At 37.2% G+C, this 14,917-nt stretch overlaps 1 long non-coding RNA gene across 1 annotated transcript in view; it reads right to left on the bottom strand.

Moving 5' to 3' along the window:
• Positions 1–11,503: 11,503 nt before the first annotated feature.
• The window catches only part of LOC123582941, a 33,077-nt gene continuing 29,663 nt past the window's right edge, over positions 11,504–14,917 (bottom strand). Inside the window, exon 5 of the long non-coding RNA XR_006704658.1 lies at positions 11,504–11,668. This is a non-coding gene — a long non-coding RNA (uncharacterized LOC123582941). The remainder of the gene's footprint in view (positions 11,669–14,917) is intronic.

Here is a 14,917-nt window from a genome sequence, read left to right as displayed (position 1 = left end):
ATTATTGTGTAAGTATAAGGCTTGCTGTGATCTAACACTTGCTCATCATTCCATACTTGTTTCTTATCCTTTCTCTCATCCCCTTAGACTTACCTTGTGTAAAATACTGTTAAATAATCTCATGCCTATACTTATGCATGTGCTTGAAATGCTTTCCCCAAAGTCCCTCCTTCACCTCAACTCCACCTAACACCCATCTGTTGCTTGAAAATTTTTCATTAATTGTTTAAAATTCACCCCTTTTCTGATATTCCTGGGTATCTTTTTCCCAACTCACCTTTCAACCTTCTGTTATTATATCAATAATACTTAATTGCATTTTCTGTTTATCTGTTCATAGATCTTTCATGGGCTGACTTGTGTCCTTCCACCTAATTCATATGATGAAGACCTAGCTCCCACCATTTCAGAATGTGACTGTACTTGGAGATAAATTCTTAAAGAGGTGATTAAGTTAAAATCAGACCATAGGGTAGGCTCTAATCCAATAAGATTGGTGTTTTTATAGGAATGGGAAATTTAAACACACAGAGACATGACATGGTTGCAGACAGAAGAAGGATCATGAAGATCATGTGAGGACATGACAAGAAGGTAGCCACCTATAAGCCAAGGAAAAGGGCCTCAAAAGAAAACACAGCTGTGATTTTTTGATCTAGGACTTACAGCCTTCAGACTGGTAAGAAAATAAATTTCTGTTGTTTAAGCACCACGTCTGTGGTATTTTATTATGGCATCCCTAGTAAACTAATACGATAGCTTTACTACTAAACATTGGTGCAAGAACTCATCTTATTTGCATCATTAACCCTTAGGAATCTTATGCTGTAGACTCCTCCACCCTCTACACGTTTTTTTTTTTTCATCTGACCAACGTTACAGATATTCAATATACTTTACCAAATGAATGAAAAAATAAACAGGTGGGAATGAATATGTTTGCACACAGGAGAATATTATAGACCTCCTGAATGTGGGTCTGAATCCATTAAATACTCCAAGGCCATGGTTGGTTATTTCTTTTTGTTTTTTAATGTTCATTATTTTTGAGAGAGAGACAGAGTGTGAGTGGGGGAGGAGCAGAGAGAGAGGGACACACAGAACTCAAAGCAGGCTCCAGGCTCTGAGCTATCAGCACAGAGCCCGATGCGGGGCTCAAACTCACGAACCGCGAGATCATGACCCGAGCTGAAGTCGGACACTTACCGACTGAGCCACCCAGGCGCCCCCATGGTTGGTTATTTCATGTTATTTATGTATTTTCACATCTTTGCCTCTACATGTTATTAAGAATTATAGTTGGGTACTAAGAAATATGGCAGCGAATGTGTTAAATCAGTAGCACTCCAGTAATTCATTAGCCAGAAATGTAAACTGATGTCCAAGCCTCATGACTTTGATCTTCAGAACTATCAACTTCGAATTTGCCCCTTTCAGAGGTACACCTATGGAGGCATGGTTACATTTGTTGGTGTAATAAGAAATTGAGTGCCTTCCTTGGGTTTCTTAGTGCGGCCAGCACCACTGTTATTTTTCCCTCTCACATCCTTTCTTTCCTTAGTGAAGGAAAACAGAAGTGTGTTGACCTGGCAGACATTTTCAAGTTTTCATTGCTCTAGCTAAAACATTCCAAGTTACTGTCGCCATACTTGAGAAAGAAAATAGCAACATAGCCGGCCAGGATCTGATGAATGAAGGTACATAAATATTTGGTGTACAGTGTAGGTAAAAGCAGCATGATGTGTGTTAGAGGGATTCGATCCCTTTTGAACAAAACTGCAATTTCAGCTGATTTGATTTTGTGGTGAACAAAATGATTTCCTAACAATTATATCAGCTTCTAGAATAGCCACAGTCCCAGCCCAGTGAGAAGAAAAATAAACTTTTGATATTTGCAATTTGTAGGCTACAATGTCTTGTTAAACCCTGAGGGCCTTTGAAGGACTAGACTTACATTTTGAACCACTTTTATTACCATATCTTCATTTTTCCTTAATTGTTTCTTTAAAGTCACAGGACTTTGTTTCTTCACCAGGAAATTTCTGACAGGGTTTTTGATAACTTTAGAACAACCCGAAGCAGCTCGGTGAACACACTTTTTGTAGTAACGAAAATGACTACTAAGGTGAGTGTGTTACAATTTTGATTTTGTGTGATTTTGATTTTTTCCCCCCAGAAGTTGAGTTAGGGCTGGAAAGAAGAGTGCACTGAAGCAGGAAAAACTTTTGTGTTCCAACAAACCATTAGTCTGCTCTTGCAAACCTCCCAGGGCACTAAATAGCTAAGTAAGCAAACAAACCTGAAGCCTGTCTTGACTTCCAATTCTGTTTGTGAAACTCCCCTACCCTCTCTGAGTTTTCTTTTCTAGTGTCCTATTAAAGATTCCTATAAAAACCCTTACACTGTAATTGTATTTCAGACTTAAAAAAATTTTATTAGAGGCTCATGATCCCGTATCTATCAGAGTTGAACTCTCCATATTCCTAATTCCACTGTGGACACTTCCCTTCTCCTGGCTTGGCGGCCTTACCTTTTTCATCCACTCTAGTTTCCCTTTCTCCTGTTCCTTGAGAGAGAGCAGCAGGGGTTATATGAAGAAGGGTTCAGAAGGCCAGGAAACACAGTGAGTCCAATGATAGAAAGTTATGTGATATCATGGCTCCATCTGTGTTTTCAATCTTCAAATAACCTGGAATTCATTATTCTGGCCTAGAATATACTATTCTTTGAATAAGATTTGACTTGTATGGAGACATCTTACCTTTCTTTTTATTTTACATAGAATCTCCATAAATGTTGATGAAATGTCCCTGTGGCCTCTTCCCTTATTTGAATATCAGGATACAACAGAGAAGGACAAAGAGATTTGACTTGTTACCTTGTTACTTGCTAGATACTAGGTAAAGCCAGGACCCTAGTGAGAATATTATTGATAATATTCAACTTAATAAAGGTGGTGAAAACTTCGGATCTAGGGAGGGAAGGCTTAAGAAGCTGGGCCCTCAATATGATTATCTGAAGTGTACCATTTTCTTTAACTCATCTTTTTGTGAAAATTCCCAGCTCTTCCTAAAATAAACCTATTTTTGTAAGAAAAAGAAGACGTGTTCAAATTGTGGATAGCTTCGACTCTTTCTTAAAAACTGAGCAAAATCTAAACATTTTCATCTCTTTAAGTATTTGGTAGGCAATGTAGACCTTAAGAGTCAGAAGAGGAAGGCCCCACCTAGCAAAAGAAACACTCGCTGTTAAATCAGAAATGGCTGGAGAGCAAAACCACAATGATTGCTGCTACAAGGCCATATGGATTTGAGTCTGGTCTATATTATAAAGGCTGAGGAAGACTTAGCCTCCTTCCAACACCACCCATTCCCCACCACCCCTCAGTCCACTGTCTTTGACTTAAAGCCAGGGTTTTGCTATACATTTTGAAGCATAATCCAAATATTCTCCTGTTCTCTTGCCTATAAAAAAAGAGTCTGTCTTGGGTAATGTGTCTGTGAAAGTGTTCACCCTCATGAACAGTACAATCCAAGAAAACTATGTCACTGTATATATCCACAGCTCTTAACAAAACAGTAAGGCCATCTTGAATGCAACACTCTTTCACAGGACAAAAGGTACTGGGACTTTCCATGTGGGCAGACGCGGTCCTGCTGTTGTGGAGATGGCTCAGGGGAATAGGGGCGGTACCGGAGGTGAGGATGTGAGAACATGAGAAGAGACCTCCACAGAGAGGACAGGACTGGGATGTGTGAAGCTTTGGCCCCATTTTATGCACAGCTGTGTTATAAATGTGATGAACTAGCATTTCTTGGATGATGTTCAGCCTCGGTCACAGGACAGCTAAGGTGGGAATAAATGTAATGTTACCTTAGGCCTTCCCTCCCCCAGGATTGTATTTCTAAGCATTGAAAACTGCTGAGATCTGTCCTCACAGCTGCAAGGGCTCAGAATAGCATGAATGATGTACATTTTGTCACACCTAGCTCTTGGTTGCCCAGAATTGAGGGGGAGGGGATCTCTCTATATTCCTCTGTCTCTGTCCCTGTCTCTGTCTCTGTCTCTCAATCATCTATCTCAGGATTGGTTGGGGGATAAAGTCATCAGGCCAACTCAGACCTCCTCCTGAGCTCAAGAAGGTGGGAGGGGGCAGGGCTGGTAGTGACTTTGACATAGGCCAATCAGCAAGTAATCTACCTAATATTTGTGTGAATTGCTGAGCAAACTGTGGTCCAATAGTTCTTGGACTGGAAGAGAGATTATGGGTATTCATACTCTTCTGGAAAACTGTTTGATATTATATGTTTAACATTAACAAAATATATAGGCATGCTCGAAAATGTTTGCCCTCTATTCCCACTATAAGCCATATATAATAGTGTTCTTCATATATCACAACTCCACAGATTTTTGTTTTCACCCCATGAGTTATGATTTATAAGAATGGTGGCCAAATTACAAGTGGAGAAACTGAGTACTACAAAAAAAAAAAATGTGTTAACTCTCAGAGCCTTACCACAAGGCATGGGTGGGAACAAACAGACAGAACAGTGTTTATACATCTCACTGGGTTGCCTTTCCCCTGAGAAAAACAGCACATCCTCTATTGATTTCCATGTCTTAATGAACCAGATGTAATTATAAATATGAGGGTGGGAAAGACACTGAGGGAAATTGATTTTGAAAAGAAACAGACAACTATTTCTGTCAGATGAAAGCCTCCCTCTGTGAAGACTGAGCAGGCAGAGAGTAGCAGCTAACGGGTACAGTTCCCATGTTTCTTGTCCACTGCACACAAGAACATTCTCTAAGTAAAATTAGGTTTAAAATTTACGTCAGCTGATGCTTGTTAGGGCTTTAAGGATGAGCCTAACTGAAAAGACTTACTCCAGGGATTATGTAAAAATATTCAAGTTGAATATGATGAACTTCTGACTTTCTTATACTCAGATAATGAGTGAATTGGCTTAGAAATTATGCTTTAGCCAGAAACCCACCCCCTTAAAATAAGCCTCTGGTCTTAATGTTCAAATCCATAAAAAAAACATTGTTGTGGGCTTCAACCTAATATATGTAATATGATCAAAAGTAAGCACAAAACATTCTCGGCAACCTCACTTAAAGCAGCAGATGTCCTAATCACCTCCCAAATCCTTGAGATTGATGGGGCACCAACGTGATTTAATTCATGTGCTATTCCTTTACACAAGGGACTCTTGAAGAAGGCAAGGCAAGTTGCTGGCAAGGGCAGATCCCTGGAAGGCAATGCTCTGATAAAGTTGGCTCCTGAAACAGTTGTTTCACTCGGTGATAAAATCCCAGACTATGACACCAGGAACTGTTTCTGAGTCATATAGAAAACCACACCCACTTGCATTTATTTCCTGAAAGAAGTAAATTAAAATTCCCCCTCCCAGCTAATAAACTCCAATGCACTCTATCCATTTAATGTTCTTTACAAAATACAAAAAATGCGAACAAAACATTACAGGAGCCTGATACACTCTCAAAATAAGGGCCCATCGGCTACAGGACCAGAACCCAGAGGGGCTCATGGTAAAGCTGAGGATATGATACTGAAGAACTAATGGAAATCTTCTAAAGAACGTAAGATAAATTTAATATGCTCTCTGTCATACTCTCTTTCTCTGTAGGCTTGAGTCCCTTTCACAGAGAAGTGTGTGTGTGTGTGTGTGTGTGTGTGTGTGTGCATCAGAGTTCTTTTTTAATTCTAAACCTTATGGGAAGAAATAGAAGTAACTGAAGAGTACATAAACAATGAAATAAAACTGTGAACTGTAGTTCATGCCCATGTAAAACATGTCACGTGGAAATTTTGATAGTTGATTATTTGCAAAAAGGAATTTAAAAAATTCAATCTAATAATGAACACCCGATACTAGTAGCCAAATAATCATTGTTAATAATATTAACTGAAACTGGGTTCATTTTAAAACACATAGTAATTTAACAACGCCTTCAAAACTGAGAAAACTTTCCTCCTCTTGTTTTCATAATAAAGTTGGAAATGAACTTCATTTGGACTCTTGTCCCCCAAAACAATTCAACTTCCAAAAACTGCTGAGACATGGGTCTTTTCTCCCCCATCCCATTCTCACCCTCCCAGTTGTCTTTTATTCCAAAAGCATGATGACTGCTAATTATCTAGTTTATAAAAATTGTTTTCTCAAATGCTTTTACATAAAAAGTGCCTTCAAAACTCATTTCTCTTGAATTTTGCTTGTCTTAGTTTTGCTAGTCTTGATTTCTTCCAGTCCTATAAGGCTTCTTTAAGTCTGTAGCAGTCAATAGACTCCAAAATGAATTTTTTCTAACCCCATCATCTGTCTTACCACTTAATTCCAGGCACTTAGAAAACTCTTACTTTGATTGTAGCTGTTTTTCTTTTTCAGTCCGTTTCCCCCATCACCATGCCTTCCATTGATCCTATTTCATTCCCATCCTTTGTCTCTCATGGTCTAGTCTTCTATTTCTCCCTTTCTCTCTATCCCTTATTTGGGGGAAGAGGGGGACTCTACATGACTGGGGTCCATCCTAAACATTTTTATCCATTTCTTTCACCGAGAGTTATCCTGTTGGAGAAGCTACAGTAACATTGTGTGGTGTAAACAAGAATTCATAAACAGTAAGAACTGTTTGTTGGTCTTTCTTGGATGAATGGGCTAATGATTCTTTTTAAAGCTGAATTAAATACTGCAATCGTTAATTAACTCTCTTGATAAGAAATAATTCAAAGTAAACATGACTAGGTAAAGCAGCAATTCCCACTCCTGACAATACAATATTCATCTCAAAGTTTTTGACCTCATTGTCAAAAGCCTTATAAGAACCGAAATTATTAAAATTTCAATTCTTTTTCCTTTTTAGTAGTTTCCTCCCTCAGAAGGTAGAAACTACTCGTGACTAAAGTGACAAAATGCTAAGAAACTGAGAAAGTACTTTTTCATATCAAAGGATTCTAATAGAATAATCTCTCAGTCTGTGACTCATACCAATACTGAGATCCTATAAGAATAAGACACGTGTTTCTTAGCCTAATTCTTTGCTGTTAGCCTATGAAATAACAACATTGATACTGAAGGTGTTTTTAATTTTCTTCTGTAGTTCCAGTCTGGTTCCAAGGGAAGGAAAGGATATATAAAGATATAACATCTAGAGATGAAAGGGAGGTACCTTAAAATAAAAACAGCCCTTGTTCTTAAAGAATGTTTAAGCTTTCCCTCCTCCCTACCCTGTGAGCTCACTGAGGGAAGGGCCCACAATTTATCCATTTTGTTTCTGGCCTACCTGGCACCATGCCTATGACATTGTAGGTGTCCAGTAAATATTTATAAATATTTTTGAATGAATAAAAATGACTGTAAGCATTAGACATGCTAAATGGACACAATCCTAAGCAGATCAGATCTGTGGCTTATTTAAGTTATACTCCAAAGCATCAATTCATATTTTGTATACTATTGGTGTTCGAGTCCTCAGTGATTTAAAATTAATTGCCATAGACTAATTCATTCAATATTAATTTCCATCATTTCCTGATGTATGTGTTGAAAATCCTTTCTTTCCTTATTTTTCAGTGAGCTAAGGAAAATTAGGTAAGTATCATATCTTATAAGGTGAATTTCGCAATCATAGAAACTTAAGAGCCTTGTAATTAAGTGACAAGCCCTGCGGACTAACAAAGGTAAAATTAAGATGATACACAGGTCTTCTAAACCTAGAGCAGTTCTTTATGATCCAAATAAACCCTGGGTTAATGACAGAACCTGTGTTAGGGTGCTAAGATCTCAGCATAGCATTTACACATCCCAGGTTCATTTAAGCCCTTAATTGTTTTGCCAAGGGATTAATCTTTATTGAAGGCAAGAAAAAAGAAAGAAAGAAAAAGTAAAAAGAAAGAAAGAAATCTAGAAGTTCTAATACAATTCGAGTTACTGGAGTTATCAAGTTTAATTAAAAAAAATTTTTTTTAAATGTGTATTCACTTTTTGAGAGAGAGAGAGAGAGAGAGCATGAGGGGGGAGGGAAAGAGAGAGAGAGAGAGAGGCAGACACAGAATACAAAGCAGGCTCCAGGCTCTCAGCTGTCAGCACAGAGCCAGAGGCGAGGCTCCAACCCATGAACCTCCAGATGATGACCTAAGCCAAAGTCCTGCACTTAACCGACTGAGCCACCCACATGCCCCTCAAGCTTAATTTTTAAGAATATGGGATCTCTAAGAAGCCTTTGGAGCTGTATTTGCCAAGCAAACCAGTTTAAATACTCAAAGCCTCATTTTTTTTTCTGTCAAAACTATAGACTGCATAAGGGTGGGAGGACTTCTAAATTTGGCAAAGCTCCCTTTCCTGGTATTCTAGAAGCAAGTATCAATCACCCCGAACAAGCAGATCGCACCAATCAGCAACCACATAATGAGTCCCACTGAAAAAACTTGAAGCTATTTCTTGTGTCAAGTTAGAAAAAGCTGGGGGAAAACATTCTCCTTTTGATTAAGCATCACAAAGGAGAATTACATTTAAGCAAATGCTTTCTGTTAACTAATTTGGAGAACACACAGGAGACTAAAATTTTTACTGAGGATATGGGAAGAAATACGGAAAGAAACATGAATGTATTTATGGATGTGCCACCCTGGGATAAGTGAATATCTATCACAGCTAAAGATGACAGTTAATATTTACAAAAGGGATATATATTTTTTAATCCAAACATCAATCCTCCAAGAGGAAAAGAAAAATACAAGTGTGATTTGACAGGCTCAAAAAACACCATTTTGATGCATTAAAAGCCTTTAATCAAGAGAGGGGCTAAATCAGGCATTCTTACATAGGGAACATCACCCTAAAGAGATCTGTTAGAATTCAAGGGGGGGTGGGAGGTGAAAATTTGGATGAAAAAAAATCCATTTTTATTTTTATTAATCTATAACTCAAACTTCATCATTTCCTTCCAATATGAATGTAGGCAACCAACAACATTATTATTAGCAATATCTATGACTTTGTCGCCAACAGAAATCACAGATATTTTAATAATGTCATATTTATATGTATTGAAGATACCTAGAAATTTTCTTATCACTATTTTGAAATTATAGCAGTTTTAGACCAACTGCTAGATCTTGTTTGTTATTAACATTCAAAGAAACGTTATTTGTGTCACAAATATTTTCTTAATATTTTGACTGTTCTAATATAATTTGTTCCCTATTTCAATATTTGACTATTTCAAAATAATTTGTTCCCCATATAATGCTATGCATTAAAAACATTATTGCAAGCTTTTATGCATTAAAAACATAATTGCATCACTCTACTAGTCTGCAAAAGTTAATCATTTCTAGGCTAAGCCACCAGTTAGAGTTTGGAAAAATCATCAATATACCTTGTACATGTTTGTGATGAACATTTACCTGGCAGAGAAACACTTTGGAGCATTCTCTACTACTTATATGTAATTATGTACTACAGTGTGAGTTTAATGGCTCACACACTGATAAATAATAGTTCCTTGTGAACTATTTACAAATGAACATTAGTTAGGTAAGTTGTTTAAACAATAAATGCACTGCACACTGGGGAAAAACAATACTCTAACAGATTTTTTTTTACTAACTTTAGACTAGGTACTCTACAAACCTGAAAAATGTTTGCATTTATATGACACAATTTACCAAGCTAAGTGTTCAAAACAGAAGACTTAGGGAGATGAGAGTAAAGAATTTGATTTTCTAGGTTAAGAATGGAGGTCTAATTATTCTATTTTTACATCCATTTTCTGCATTGTCAAACGGTGACTACACTTGAAATACTGACATTGATGTATTATAAATACCACACTCCTTTATTTATTCATCTATCCTGTCATTCTTTGAGCCCCACTGCATAGACAAAGTTGTATTAAAATTTGGCTCTTTGGGGCGCCTGGGTGGCGCAGTCGGTTAAGCGTCCGACTTCAGCCAGGTCACGATCTCGCGGTCCGTGAGTTCGAGCCCCGCGTCGGGCTCTGGGCTGATGGCTCAGAGCCTGGAGCCTGTTTCCGATTCTGTGTCTCCCTCTCTCTCTGCCCCTCCCCCGTTCATGCTCTGTCTCTCTCTGTCCCAAAAATAAATAAACGTTGAAAAAAAAAAATTTGGCTCTTTGCTCACTTTATTATTATTGTGAATTCCATTTCTTGCTCCCTTTTCAATATGCAACAAAAGATTCTAGTACTTTCAACACTAGATATTACTAAAAATATGCTTCTCCACTATAACTCTATGGAGGTTGTAGAAATAGGACAACAAGACATTTGGGGCTTGTTACACAGATTATTGTCAGTGATGGTGTTTGGGGCAAAACAACTAGAGAAATGAAGTTACCATGAACTCAGATGAGAAGGCAGATTTGGGGATTGGTGACTGGACATGACTGACATATTATGTTTGAGCTGCTGGTTACATACCCAAGTGGAGATGTCAAGTATGTGGCTGCATATATGAATTCAAATTTCAAGAAAGAAGGCTAATCTAGTGACATGAATTTGGGAGCCATTATGTAGATGGATCTGAATGAGATCGTCTGGGGAGTGGGCGGAAACATGAACAACCATAAACAAGAAGAGGCCCAAGGTAAGGACTCACAAAAAGACTGAGAAACAGCATCCAGAAAGACAGGAGGATGGCTTGGCAATGTTTCTCCCAGGTTCCTTTTCACTCCCTGGTTTGGAGGCATTATAAATGTGAGCAGTTATAGTTTAGTCCTAGAAAATGCTGTAAGGATGATGTTGCTTGGTTCAAATATGTTTAAAGATGCTGAGAAGTGTACCATATGCAGTCCATTGATATTTTTCTTTGGTTTGAATTAAGACTTGCCGGCTGCAGAAAACTAAAAATACATCATGCTGAAAAATGGACACCCTGAACACTGTGTGTGTGTGTTTTTCACAGTTTTCCATGACATTTTAACTAAGTGTGGAGGATATTGTTCTTCTTTTCCTTACACTTGGTATGGCTAATGCTGAATGTGTGGGGATTACAATCATACCATGTGACAGATTGCAGTGTCACACACACAGGATTCTGCCTCCACTGCAGGGATGAACAGAAGGAAGTCATGGCTGGGAGAGAGAAACTAGTTATTCAGTTGCAAATAGCATCATAAAGGGGTAATGATAATTAAGAAAGCTACCAGGCTAAAGTAATGCTTCCCTCAGGTTCTTCATTCTTCACTATTACCTGAAAGTATGTGTCAAAGTATATGTGTGTGTGTGTGTGGGGGGGGGGTATGTGTGTTTGCGTGTGTGTGTGTAGTTCAAGGTGTCTCCATCTTTATTAAAACAGATAGTTATATTTGCAAAAATACTCTACTTCCGTTATTCTGTGTTAAAATAGCACTCAACAAAGGCTAACTTTCAATTTAGGAAAAACTGATTTGCTTGGGAAATCAAGTAATACTTCTATATAGAAAATACATATAAGGAAAACAATAGAAATCATACATTGCTTATATAAAACTGTATTTAAATTTGGAAGCCAGATACGATTGATTAGGGAAGAAGTCCCAACGTCATTGTTTAAGGTGATACTTATCTAGGATGTGTCATTGTGTGAGGTCTGTCCTTCTTGTTCCTCTTGGGCACTGAGCTCCTTTCTCTGAGCACGTTTCTGGAGACAGATCAAAGAAGGAAAAGAAGACAAACATTACATGTCTTGGTTCTTCAAGTACTATATAACATTAACCTTAAGAGTTTTTTTTAAAAAGGGGTTTTGATCGAAGAGCTAAATTTTAACTAAAATAGACTTCTGATAGTTTATGAAGTTAATTTCTTCATGCTTTCTATGTCCCCCAATTTGGAATTAATATCTTAGAGACACAGCCAAGTAAGCAGATGACTTCACTCAGTTGTAGGGGGAAATGCCTCTCTCTGCTGCTGCTGCTGCTTCTCTCTCTCTCTCTCTCTCTCTCTCTCTCTCTTTCTCTCTCTCTGTCACTTTGTTTATATGATATGGCTGTTTCTGTCTCTGTCTCTGTCTGTTTTGTCTCTTTCCTTCACAATCTCTCCTCATCTTTCCCCTTTTGTAGTATAAGTTGTTAGAATTAACTGATTTTTTTCTAGATAATTTTTTTCAAATGTTTACTTTTTTGAGAGAGAGAGAGAGCAAGTAGGGGAGGGACAGAGACAGGGCTAGAGAGAATCTCAAGTGGGCTTTGGACTGCCAGCACACAGCCCAATGTGGGGCTCGATGAGACACTTAACCGACTGAGTCCCCCAGGTGCCCCATAATGTTTCAGATACTTTAAAGTTTTAATTCATTTCTGCATCAAACTTATTTCCAATCTCCTTTATTGCATTTTTTTCATCTCTGAATCATTCTATTTTTTTCCTTAAAGTTTATCTATTTATTTATTTTGAGAGAAAGTAAGCAAGCTGGAGAGGGGCAGAGAGAGAGACAGAGTTAGAGAGAGTCTCCCAAGTAGGCTCTGTGCTATCAGTGCAGAGCCTGACTCAGGGTTCAAAGCCACCAACCATGAGATCATGACCTGAGCCAAAATCAAGAGTCTGACACTTAACTAACTGAGCCATCCGGGTGCCCCTAGGTAAAATTTTTGATAGAATTTTATTGTATAAAACAAATTATACTACTTGCTCCTGAGACCAGGTACAGATACATTTCTCAGGCCTCCTTTCATACTCAGTCAAGGGAAAAAATTTCATATCCTGACTGATACATATTTTGTGCAGTAGTCGTGTGTTCTAAGTAGTGTGCAAGGGGTGATGTTCAAATTCTAAAATTTAGGTATACTGATCTGTGAATTAAAAACTAGTCACTAGACTCTCTGAACCCATATTTTCAAAATTCACTTAAATGAGTTTGTGAAAAATAACACCTTTCATTTTATTCTTAGATATTGCTCTTAATAAATAAAATAATAAGAATAATTGAGCCCAACACCTATGGCGTCTGTCCTTTTATGGAAACGCTCATCTTTATATATACTTTTCCAAGAAACAAAAATGAATTAACAGCAATTGATAGAAATTAGCAAGAACATCACATTGACCACATGGAATAAAACTTTTATTTTTATTTCATTTCATTTCATTTCATTTCATTTCATTTCATTTCATTTTTTAAAGTATCCCTTTAATAGTCCCCTGGACTTCATGATAAAATTAGGTCAATGAAAGTGATACAGTTTAATGATGTGGTCAAAAAAACCCTGAGGAAATAAAACGTCAACAATAATTCAACTCGTGTTCAAAATTTATAGCCACCAATTTTGTGGCATTGAAGAAAATTCCGTTAAGCATTTAATACATCTCTTTTTCTCCCTGGAGGAAAACAAAGTATTTATCTCCCTTTACCATGATTAGAGAATTGTCACCTTTAAAAAAACAATGTCCTTTGTCCCCAAAGCAGAAACATAACAAGAAAATCACAAAGCATGTTCTTCTGAACTCAGGAATTGATTTGGTGATCCCACCTTTACTGAGGCATTTCCTATAGGTACACAGAGGTGTACTTCTATCGAATGCTACTAGATGCCAAAAACCGAACTGCGCACTTTCCCTACTTAAACTTTTCCTTCAACAACTTCATAAGAATGTTTTATTATTCTCATTTTCCAGATGAGAACACCATGTTTCAGAAAAGTTAAATGACTGGATGATGGATGCTATAGTTTGAAGTGTTAGAGCCAGGATCTGAACCTGGATCCAAAGGTGAAGAACTATACCCCATGATGAATTAGCTCTTTGTAAAAATTACATATATTCATTTGTGTATGTGTGCATACGTGCATACATGCGTGTGTGTGTGTGTGTGTGCATGTGTGTGTGTGTTGGGTGAGGGTGGACAACCTACACAAGCCAGCCAAAAGAGCGGATGAAGGTGTGCCTTGTCCTAGATTCAGAAAACAAGACATAAGTGAACAGAAGTGATGCTATGATCTTATGCTTGAATGCAGCTGTGCAGTTGGGTGATATTCTACTACACAGATCAGGGCAATTCCCTAGGGATAGGAGAGGAGCAAAATGGAAGGACCTCAGACCATGAAGACTTTAAGCCACCATCTGAGGCCTGAACTCCTATTCAAAATATTGCTGAAAGTGTTGTTTAGCCTAAAGCATACGTAACTAATATAGAACTGCACAGATTAAACATTCATTAACAGATTAAGCATTAATGATCTAAATTACAATCAAGAAATTAGGTAAATAACAAAACTTAAGAAAGTAGAAAAACAACAAAAGAGGAAAATATTAATGTCATGGAAAATGAGCAAAAAGAATAGAGAAGAGCAATGAAATTAAAGCCCAGTTCTATAAAAGCACCATGAATATAGATAAAATTCTGCCAAAGTGGATCAGGGAAAAAAAAGGGTGAGAGAAAGAGAGAAGCAATAGATAGACAGGTGATAGGTACATAGATAGACAGATATTGAAAAGACCATAAATATATGTAATATTGAGGATTTTAAAAACTTGTTCAAAATATCAGAACCTTTATAATAAATTTTAAAATAAAATGTTAATTTTCTAGAAAAAATACGTTAACAAAATGTATTCAATATAAACAAAAAAATCTGAGTAGACCTATATCAACTAAAGAGATATAATCATTATCAAAAAGTCTACATACAGAAAAAGCAACAGGTCCAGATTGTAGTGTTCCACCACGTTTTCAAGAAATAGAAAACCCTTTTCTTATAAAACTGTCCCAGTGTTTACAAAAAATTAAAGTTCACCCACTAATTTTATGAAACTAGTATGTATTTGCTAATGATTCTGCAAATAAATAAAGCCAGAAAAATGATTAGCAATTGTCATTTTTCAAATAGATGTAAAACTACTGTGTAAAATAGCAAACTGGTTCACAATGTGTTGATCCTGAGAATATTTAGATGATTTA

The sequence above is a fragment of the Leopardus geoffroyi genome, chromosome B1 (genome assembly GCF_018350155.1).
Source record: "Leopardus geoffroyi isolate Oge1 chromosome B1, O.geoffroyi_Oge1_pat1.0, whole genome shotgun sequence".
Lineage (NCBI taxonomy): Eukaryota > Metazoa > Chordata > Mammalia > Carnivora > Felidae > Leopardus > Leopardus geoffroyi.
This window is presented reverse-complemented; position numbering and strand designations above follow the sequence as displayed.